This window comes from Tamandua tetradactyla, chromosome 15 (assembly GCF_023851605.1).
Source record: "Tamandua tetradactyla isolate mTamTet1 chromosome 15, mTamTet1.pri, whole genome shotgun sequence".
Lineage (NCBI taxonomy): Eukaryota > Metazoa > Chordata > Mammalia > Pilosa > Myrmecophagidae > Tamandua > Tamandua tetradactyla.
Genome location: NC_135341.1, coordinates 43,171,883 through 43,181,796, shown reverse-complemented (window position 1 = coordinate 43,181,796; position 9,914 = coordinate 43,171,883). Strand labels below are relative to the sequence as shown.

Sequence of the window (9,914 nt, the reverse complement as noted above, 5' to 3'; positions counted from 1 at the left end):
ATGTGTGTGTGTGTGCGCGCGCGCGGTACGCGTTTAGCTGCACTGAGCAATTCCCAGACGTGCAAGACAAAGCATTTGAAGCAAAGATGGTTCGGAGTTTAGGTTTCAAAAGAGAAAACAAAACAAAACAACAACTTCCCCTGGGGGCACAGAGTCGGTGCCTGCCGCTTGCCACGGCTTCTGGATCCCTGAGAAGGGATTTTAACTCTAACCCCCAGCCAAATCAGCTCGGATATTACGTCTCCTGGCGGGGCCGCAACAAGTAGCCCGGCTTCTTCCTCACCCCCAACCCCCAGCCCCCTTCCTGGGCTAGTGGGTAAGATCTGCAGCCTCCCGCTTTCCCCATCCCCAGTCTGCGGGAGTAGCCGTCTGTGATGAGTGGTTGAGGGGTGGGGGAAAGTCTTCAGTTTTAATTGTGAAAATTCTGTATGCCTGAGTCCTCTGCGCTGGAATTAGCTGGTCACAGTCAACCTCCAGTTGTAACGTGGAGGTGTCATCAAGATTAACACCTGGGAATGGAAAATTTACCACACCTTTCTTATTAAAGAAGTTTTTTTTTTTTTTAACTCACGCCCCCCACCCACCACCCCCCACCCCCGACGCACTTTTAATTTACTGATGCGGTTTCCCCAGACTTTGTGGTTTGGAGAAAAGGGAAGGGGGACGCAACGGAAGGGAGGCGTCCACTTGGAGAACAAGATGCTTCTTATTAACTGAGCCGTTTCTTTATAGATCAGATGTTTCTCTTTCTCACCTCTCCCTCTCTCCCTCAATTTACAATTGCTAGATTCTCTGCTTCCTCAAAGGTTCTGTATCTAGCGTCTGCACCAAAAGCTTTCTAAATCCCCTTTCGGGTAAAACTGCTTGTCACTTGTCTATTGCCCTGCGATGCCCAGGTATGAAAAGGTCAGTGTTCAGCACGATCTGGGGTCACACTGAGTTTGAAAAGGCCTTCGCGGGCGAGGGACTTGTTGCCTGACTGACCTAAGTGGTGGTGGTGGTGGTGGTGGGATGGCGGAGGCTGGGCACCCGTGGACTAAGGGCCTCCAAACGCCCGCCCGCCCTGTGGTTCTCCAGCTCAGCTAAGGGCGGCGTCAGCCTCCCCTGGAAACCACGTCTCCGCCCAAAGCAAGTACAAAACTCCCTTGGAGTTTCAAAAAATGCAGTGAAGAGAAAGACTTCTCCCTCCAATTTGATTATAATAAATAATCATATATGTATACCCACATAACTACCCACGTGGAGAGCAGACGCCCAGATTCGCGGTCCCCATGTATTGCTGAGTTTGGCAGCAACGCGTCCACAGGCACCGTGGTTGACATGACACCGCATTTTCTTTCCAGTCTTGCCTTCTAGGGCGGTAGAGCCCAGAGAGGGGGCCAGAGGCGGTGGAGGAAAAGAACCTGCAGAATCCACTCGCTGTGGGGTAGCACTGGGCTTTGGACAGCGAGAAACCCCGGGGGGCTCTTGCACAGTCCCATTCTCCCTGCTAGGAAAAGCAAAGCTCCTTCTGGGTGATTTACAGCCGGGCTTCCTGCAACCAAGCGGCGCGTCCATGCGGGAACCAGTAGCTTAGTTGTTCTAATTTGACCTCTACTAGTAACGGACTACCAGAGGCTGTGAGCTGGATTCCCAGAGGATCGCCTTCTTCCCCCACCCCGCCCCCAACCCGTTTCTCCGAGAAGGCTCTGAGACTGCGGCTCCAGCGGCGCCGCCCCCTCCTCCGCGTCCTGACCCAGGAGCGTCAGGCATCCCGGGGCGTGGTCCGAGTCTCCCAAGCCTCGGAACTGGGCGGTGTCTGCAATGCCCCGCGGTGGGTTTCTCCCTGATAGATCCCTGATACTATGTGCCGGTGTGCAGGGGGAAAAATACAAACACTTCTAAGTGGCGTTAGCGTCTACGGAGTGGCGGTGGTCTGCATTGAGAAATGCCAGTCCTGGAGGTGTGGGGGAAGGGTACTGCGGCCAAGGGGAGGGCCGGGGGACAGTGGAGGTCGGCTGGCCGCCTGGGAACCCTTCCTCCCGGGGTTCAGCGGCTGGGAGCACCCCGAGCTGCGGCTCAAGGGGCTGGTAGGCTCTTCTACACCCCCACGTGCTCCCCCGCCTGCTCTGAGTCCCCCGGCTTTTCCAGGAGGAAGATGGGGTACCCAGCGGGGGTGGGGCGCGCCGGGCCGTGGGGCCGGGCGATCACGTGCCCCCCTCCCCCGCCACTGCGGCGGGAGTTCCAATCAGAGCGCGCCAGGGGGCTCCTCCCGGGCAGAAACCACCCGGCTCCGCGGCGGAGGGTGGGCCGTCGTCACCTGACCGCCCGCCCCCGCCCCCCGCGAGTAAGGGGCGGTGGTAGCGTCTGCTCGGTTACAAATGGCCCCTCCCGCCCCGCTCGCCCGCTCGCTCGGACTCGGTGCGGACCCGCCTGGGCGCGCTCCTCCCGCTGGCTGCTGGCGTCCGGTCGCCTTACCCCGCACCGGCCCGCGGGCACGGCCACCCCTGAGGGCGCTCTCGGCACCCAGAGCGGAGGCTTGTCCGCGGAGGTCGCGACCGGAGGCTGAACTGCCGAGGCGCGCGGCTCGCCAACCGGCAGGTGAGTCTGCAGCGCGGGCGTGGGATGCTGAGGGGGCAGGATGCTGCCGGGGCAGTGCGTGGACATTGTGGGGTCCGGGGGACGCGGACGCCGGTCCCCGCGATGCGCAGGTTAAGTTTGCAGACCGAGCTTGAGATTTCTTGCCTCCTCCGCCTCTTTCTGCCGCTTCTGAAGGTCGGGGGCTCAGGCGAAATCCTTAATTTGGGGGAAGGGCTTCGGAAAATTCTTGTCTTGAGGTTCTTGACAGAGGTTGAAAAGACACATCAGGTGGGAACGTATAACTGCAGCTGATGTGAGCGAGATAGTTGGACTCGAGTGTGCTTATGTGTGTGTGGCTGACCGGCGAGGAATAGCCCAAGGTGGGGCGAAGCTTCTGCAGCCGGTCATTTCGGTTCCCAGAAGCCACTCAGCTACCAGAGAGGGAAATTGCGATCTCTAAAGTGGTCACTGGATATTACAGTAGCAAACCGGGTACCCCATATTTGATATGCCCCTGATGAAGTAGGAGAGCAGGTGGTTCAAGAAAGGGTGGGTACTGTTTTAAGGCACCCAGATAATATTTCTTTTGCATTTTAACTTATAGGCAGACATTAGTTTTTTTTTTTTTTAAGGTGCTGAATCATGCAAAAAGACATTGAAAATAATTACTCCATTTTTTTTTTAGTGAAGTTTTTCAACGCTAATAATACCTGTATTTTGGTGAATGCCTTAAATTTATGCAGGAAGCACGAGATTTTTAATATTTTAGACTGTACCTTTGGCTTTATAGCTATGTGTCGCTTTTCTTCTTTATGGTGAGTTGTATATCCATTCATTATCTCTTACCACCCTCACCACTCTGTATCTCCCTTCCAAAAACCAAAAAGAAACCCAAGATTTGTTTCTTTGGTGTGTCCATGATTGTAAAAGGAGGGGAGGGAGCAGTCCTGGGAAGTAGAAAACATCCTCCTTTGATGAGTGCAATGATGGCCAATTTGATTTGTCATATGCCACTGAAGGGAATGTCAAGCTGATAACATGCAGACTGGAGAGAAAAAGAAACAGGAGTTGGCCATTGAGGAAGAAATAAGCCCTAATCCAATTGCACTCAGTAAAAGAGCTGAAGGGTAGTGCTTTTACATGGAGCCTGAGTCTTCTTTGCTGGAGGTGGAGCGGTACAGTTTTTGATGCATGTTCTGCAGGGCAGACACAGAAATAGCAAAAAAATGATTTTTTTTTTAAATCAAAGAATCAGGATTAGTAAAATGGGTGTGTCCAAAGACAGCTCTTGGGCATTTACTCTGGGCTGCAGTGTTTGAACTCCTGAGTGGCCTGCTGACTCATAAAGGAACCAAGCATGGCTTAGCAGGGTTGGATTTTCTTGTAGACCTAAAAAAAACTGTTACCTTTGGAAAAAAGAGGGAAAAATGCTTTCACAGAGACATCCTTGAACAGAGAAATAAATCTTCTCCTCACATCTCTTCTTCAGGAAGGTTTTCCCTGGTTCCTAAAATTGTCATCTTCATTTCAGTACCTGTCACCCATGCTTTTGCATAGTGCATTTGGTTTGACATAAATATTTTAATCTAATATGTAAAATTACGAACACTGGCATTCTTAAGAACATGGTTATTTCAAAGGAATTTGGGAAGGAAACTGAGATGTGAACGATTAATTGAGTTTTCTTTGCAGCACAGACTCCTTCAATATTGCCTGCAAGGCCAGGGAGCCCCACCCTGTTTCTGAGCATCTGCAGAAAGACTAGGAGAGGAATTCGACAATTGCAGTGGTGCAGGGAGAGGCAGTTTCCAGGGTTGGGTTTCTGAGTATTTAAATAATACTGACATTTTGGAGGGCAGGCTTTAATTCACAGATCTTAAGAAGCACAGTGCTATACAGTTTCACCTGTCAGCTTGTTAAAATGTCCTTTTAACTCAGGTAGGTTTATTTTGATATGAAACAGCTGCTTCCAAGTTTTAAGATCCTCAGGCTGTAATCCTGTTTCAGAAGGACAAATATCAAAGCCTATAGCGAAGACAAAAAGGAGTCACTTTTGCACTGGTATACTTAATAAAATCTCTCTATAAAAGTACGTGTTTTGGAGATAGGGGGCTCATTTTCAGGCAAGGCATAGGATAAACCAGCTTGTGGGACAGACAAGCACCTGGCATCTCTGTTAGAACAGAGATGCATAATTGGAGTAGGAAACAGATGAATGAGTTTACCTTTTACCGTTTGGACCTTCAAACTAAACCTAGTCATGTCACCTCAGATTAGAGGAAGGCCATTTCTGCAACAAGGCGAGAAGATTTCAAATCTTATTTAAAATCTATGGGAAAGAAAATGTTTTAAACTGTTCCGAAGACAGGAGCATTATAAATTCACAATTTGTTAATATCACGCCCATGCTTGCCCGCAGAGTCTACTGCAGACAGCGGGTCTGTCTGTGAGGAAGAGGGATTTGAAGACATTTTTCTTTGCTGTTTTTTTTTTTTTAAAGCAACAATAAAGGCGGCCCACTTGATGTTACCAGTTTTTTTTTTTTTTTAAGGCAAATTAATCATTTAAAGAAGAGAAAATGATACTCTTCCTCTGATGGCTAGAGTGAATTAATGCATTTCTAAATCTGGATGTGGCGATCTGTTAGCACTATCTCAACAGTTATTCCAGTCTGAGTGATACTCCAGGTGAAAATTGCGTGCTCTGTTCTGAACTAAGATCGGTTCAAAGCTGCTAAAACCACCGTCGGCTTTTTTCCTTCCTATGTTATCTTTCTTCTCTTTAAAAATCCATAAACCACGCCTTCAAATCTTAGCACATAGAAGGCTTTGAGATTTCACCAGAAACACACAGCTAGGTAAATTGCCTGTGATTGTAGGTCATTCTAAATTCAAAATAGATTTCAGAGTCGGCTTCAAAAATCAAATTGGTAGGATGTTCCTGATGCCTTGCTCAGACACTGGTGCCCTGGCACTCTGCTTTCAAAGAGGGTTTTTCTCCAAGATTTGCAGTGATTATTTTGTGGAACTTAGCTCTGCTTATTTGCACAGTAATTGCAGTGTGAGAAGGTTCCAGAACAGTAGTTCCTTAAATTCTGACAGTAAATATGCACACAACATTGCGTGAGGAGCATTCCAGAAAACCCACCTCCTGGTGAAACGAATATGCTGCCTGAGTAAACACCTGGACTGCCTTAGCCGGCCAGCAGATCTCAGTTTCTACCTCAGGAGGTGATGTTAATATACATTGAGCCATTTTACAAGATCGGAGAGCCTTGCACCTCTGATGACCGATTCTTTTCAGAATTGGCCTCTAAGAATCTGCCTTTTCCATTTCAGGATGTCAGGATATGCATGTTTTGCAAGGAAATGAAAGGAAACACATTTTGCTAATCCACTTTTTCAGGGAGCCTAGGGCTAGTAATATCAGTTTCGTTGGCTTTAAGCTGTTAAAAATTAATATGTTCATATGTTTTTGAGTGTATGAGTGTTAGGTCTGGGCAGTAGAGATTAGCCTTCAAAAAATCATTTGGAGGTGGCTGCTCATTTAAAATTATGACATTAAATACTTACATATACATCTGCAAAATTAAAGAATGTGCTGTGATGTGCACATTCTGCCACATACATATGCACCCTGTACAAACTAGAATTGCTACTTAAGATTACCCGATTTTGTGTTTTGGGCAGACTTGTGGTCATGAGGATGGTTTTTATTTCTTTCTTTCCTGGTGGATGTTGCACTCTGATTCTGCTGTGCTTGAGTATCTTAGTACTTAGGACCATTAAAAAGGTCATTATAAAGAATACAGTTATTCTTATAAGTAAAGTACAGTCCCCTCCCCCCCACTGTGTCTTCTTTTAGGTTGCCAATTTAAAGGTATTCAAGCTCTAGGTTTTAGAACTAAAAATGTCATGAGAAATAGCTCTGGTCCAGCTGTAACTCAGTCTGCGTATTTTTGGCCAAATTACTGTAAATCTTCTTTGCTACTCATGGAATTTGGAAACTGTCCAGACTACTAATAATCTAAATATTTTGGTTTTACAGATGTTCCTTTGATACAATGGATGGTGAGTCTGCATTTCTGCTTGTGAATGGCTCAAAAGTGTAAGTTCAGCAAATCAAATACCCGTAATTCTGGAGCTCTTTGCAGAGCAGCACTTCCCATTTTCTTTCTTTTTACCCAACTCTGGCCTCATAAATAAGCATCTAGAAGGAGATATCTCCAGGTAGGGAGATGGTGCCTTACCTAAACCGGTGTGTGTTCACTACACGGCAGTATAACTTTGAATGACTGCCATCGCAGTCATTGCTTACTGTTCTTCTCTAACCACCCAACCTACCACTGTTTTTCATGATAGTAGAATACAGACCTCTGGTGACTCGGTAATGCCAAGTGGACACTTCTTCCTGGGTGGCCATATCTGTCCTTACACAGATGGAGTACGATAAGTAGACACATCTAATTTCAGGAACAGAATTGTTCTATGCCATATAAAATCCTGTGGCTACTATGGAGCTACCATTTCTACCATATACCTCCACCAAAATGCTTCTTTAGCCCAACTGATGAAGGTCATGCTTTATTAGGTTCTGGTAAATTTCAGTTATAAAATGAAGGTGCCGAAGTATGCAGGAGGCCATTTTGGAGGCCAAAATCACGCGAAGATTTTGGATGGTATGAGATGTTACACGTTTCCCAGGGATGGGGTCTGCCTTCTCTGTTTTATGAATATCAAATACTTCCAAATATGGCTCTTTAAGGAGAGAACCGTCTGTTCTGTGGAAGGGACCCAGTGCTGATTTAGACTCCTCCCTGCTGCTTTAGAGATCTCAACATGTAATTTAAGATATTTTTGAAAAATTCTTTGGCATTTAATGCATTTCATCAGTGGTCAGGCCTCTGGGAAGCTAGTTTTTATTAGGAAAGTGTTTCCTTTACCCTCTCTTGCCCCTTGCTTTTCTGCCTTCCTGACTGCCCCTCACTCCCCAAACAGATTTCAACGTAATTCAGTTCACTAAATATTGCTGCATTTTTGTTACTCTGCAGAGTTTATCGCTAGAGCTGCTAATAGACTTTCAGCACAAATAGCATATTGATCACTTGAAATCTCGTTTGAGCTTGACTGAATATACATAATGGGGTGTCAATCGGGGGAAAATCTCATAATAAATGGCAGGCGACTTATTTTCATGAGGAAAAACATGTCTTGGGCAGCACGCAAAATATCATGTTTACTGTAGCATGACAGACTGATTTTTCTGGTCTCTACCACATTCATCGGTAGATGTTTAATAGCAAAGGCAAGGTTTAGAGTATAAAGATCCTGGAACCTTTCTTTCTTTGTTTATATAGAGAAGCATTTTTGCATACCCTATAGAGGATAAGCATCTTCTAGAACCATAGCCAGCAAGAAAGATCTTTTCTACCTGAGGAATTCAGAAATTGCAAACAAATCTGTTTAAGTTGGTGTATATTTAAAATCAGCCTCTGATTTATGCAGTCCATATTTTTTAAGCTTTTACCATGTGTGTATCAGTGCATACACTCGGTGTATGCAAATATCATTTTCAATGTGTATATGGGAGAGCACAGTATATTTAGAGAAAAGCCTACTCTACATAATTTATTTTTAAGAATAACTTAGCAGAGGAGTAGGCATGCGTTAGGAAAGCTAAATCTTTTTTTTTTCTTTTTAATTTTACAGTGAATGAAGAGTAAAGGAATCTTACTTTTTAAAATTTTATGTGTAATTCTTTAAAATCAGTTTTCCTGATAGGGCTGTGATTTTGATGGGAGGTACCTCTGGGAATGTGATTTTTGGATTGCTTTATGTAGCTGACTTAAAAACTGACTCCTTTGCTCCTGGTTTTCTGCATGGAATCTGGCCACAGTGGGAATGTGGAGTATCATATTAGCTGCAATTCTGCTTCACCCCAGGACGGTATGGGGTACGTTATGCTTTTTCCAGTCCACTGGGTGGAATGCAGCCCAACTTCCATTTGGAATTCTTTGTCTCCCATCAGGGAAGGAAACCAACGGGCTCTTTGCTAATGATCAGCTTTTGATTTGCTTTCTTATGGGGAAAAAAATCGCAATGGACAAATGTCTCCTCCAATTGCTAGGCAGTATTTAAGATTTTTAAAAGAATATTTTGGTAGAGGTTTTGCCATTTTAGCCTCAGGTCGTATCCGATAACCAGAAGACTCTGTTTATCACCAAGAGTGTATGAAACAGGACAAGTGAGGCTATTAAGCTATAGAAAGTATGACATCAGGCTGTTATCATGTCTAGTGTTTTCCATAGGGTTTGGGAACCTTTTGCCTGTTTTCATCTTCAGCACTGAGATGCTTCTGGTTGGTTTAAAAAGGTTTCTGATTAACAGAAAATGCAAAGTTTCCTGAGGAAATGGGATTGTATGAGAACTAGTCAATTGCAGAGGTTCAACAATATATGATTGTAATAGAGCTGTGTATTTTAATAAGATGTTTTATAAGTTAAATCTTATATATTCCCTATATACGCATGTAGTTTAATACCAGTTGGAAACTATTTATAGTGTGTGGCTTTTTGCACAAAGAGAAACAATCAAATAAGATAGTTTAAGATTGGGGAGTTTTATTATTCAGATTTTAGTAAAAGCTAGATTATACTAGAACTTTAAAATCACGAAGAAGCTATTTGAATGAATTTCTTTAATTTTAACCTACTGAAAAATATATGTCTATGAATGCTGAGACTGGAACTTACTGGATATGACCAATAACAAGGCTATGTTAAATCCCAGGATGAAGAAAATTGTAAAGAGAAAAATTCTCAGAAGAAATTTGAATCTGAAACCTGCATTTATAGGCCTTGCTGTGGTCTTAAATTTTGGATAATTTCATAATTTATTTTAATAAAATGAAGGGGAGAAGGTTAAACTAAGTAGAAGTTACATGAACTATTTTCTGATTAAAAGATATTAAAGATAAAAAAGATATTAAAGATTAAAAGAATATAAAGATATTATTTTTGTTAATACAGTTTGGTGACATAAATATCCAGTTTTTATAGATTGTTTTCTTAGCATCATACAGCAAAAATAATTAAAGACAAATGGAACAAATTTATATGCATACCTCCTATAGGTCTTGCTAGAAGAACTAAAGACATCAGTATAGTTATCACATTCTTGGTAAAGTTTTAAAATTACTATTTTTTAAAATCTTTAGCCAATATAAATTCTGGGATTTGACTTTTATATATGCCAGTGCGAGATTAGGAAATAACTGGAAGTCCTCTGTTTCTGTTTTCTTGAAATTGCTGCGTTCTCAGAAACAAGCGAGTCATCGTAGATCTTTTCCTTTAGAAG

At 44.1% G+C, this 9,914-nt stretch overlaps 1 long non-coding RNA gene across 5 annotated transcripts in view; it reads left to right on the top strand.

Annotated features, from left to right (window-relative positions):
• The first annotated feature begins 2,410 nt into the window (after nt 1-2,410).
• The window catches only part of LOC143657341 (uncharacterized), a 120,254-nt gene continuing 112,750 nt past the window's right edge, over nt 2,411-9,914 (top strand). For 3 of the 5 annotated variants that reach the window (XR_013162812.1, XR_013162811.1, XR_013162810.1), the window contains exons 1-2: nt 2,606-2,847; nt 6,607-6,666. This is a non-coding gene — a long non-coding RNA (uncharacterized LOC143657341). Of the gene's footprint in view, nt 2,581-2,605; nt 2,848-6,606; nt 6,667-9,914 lie in introns of those variants that run through there. The other 2 variants (XR_013162814.1, XR_013162813.1) reach the window with 2 other exon arrangements.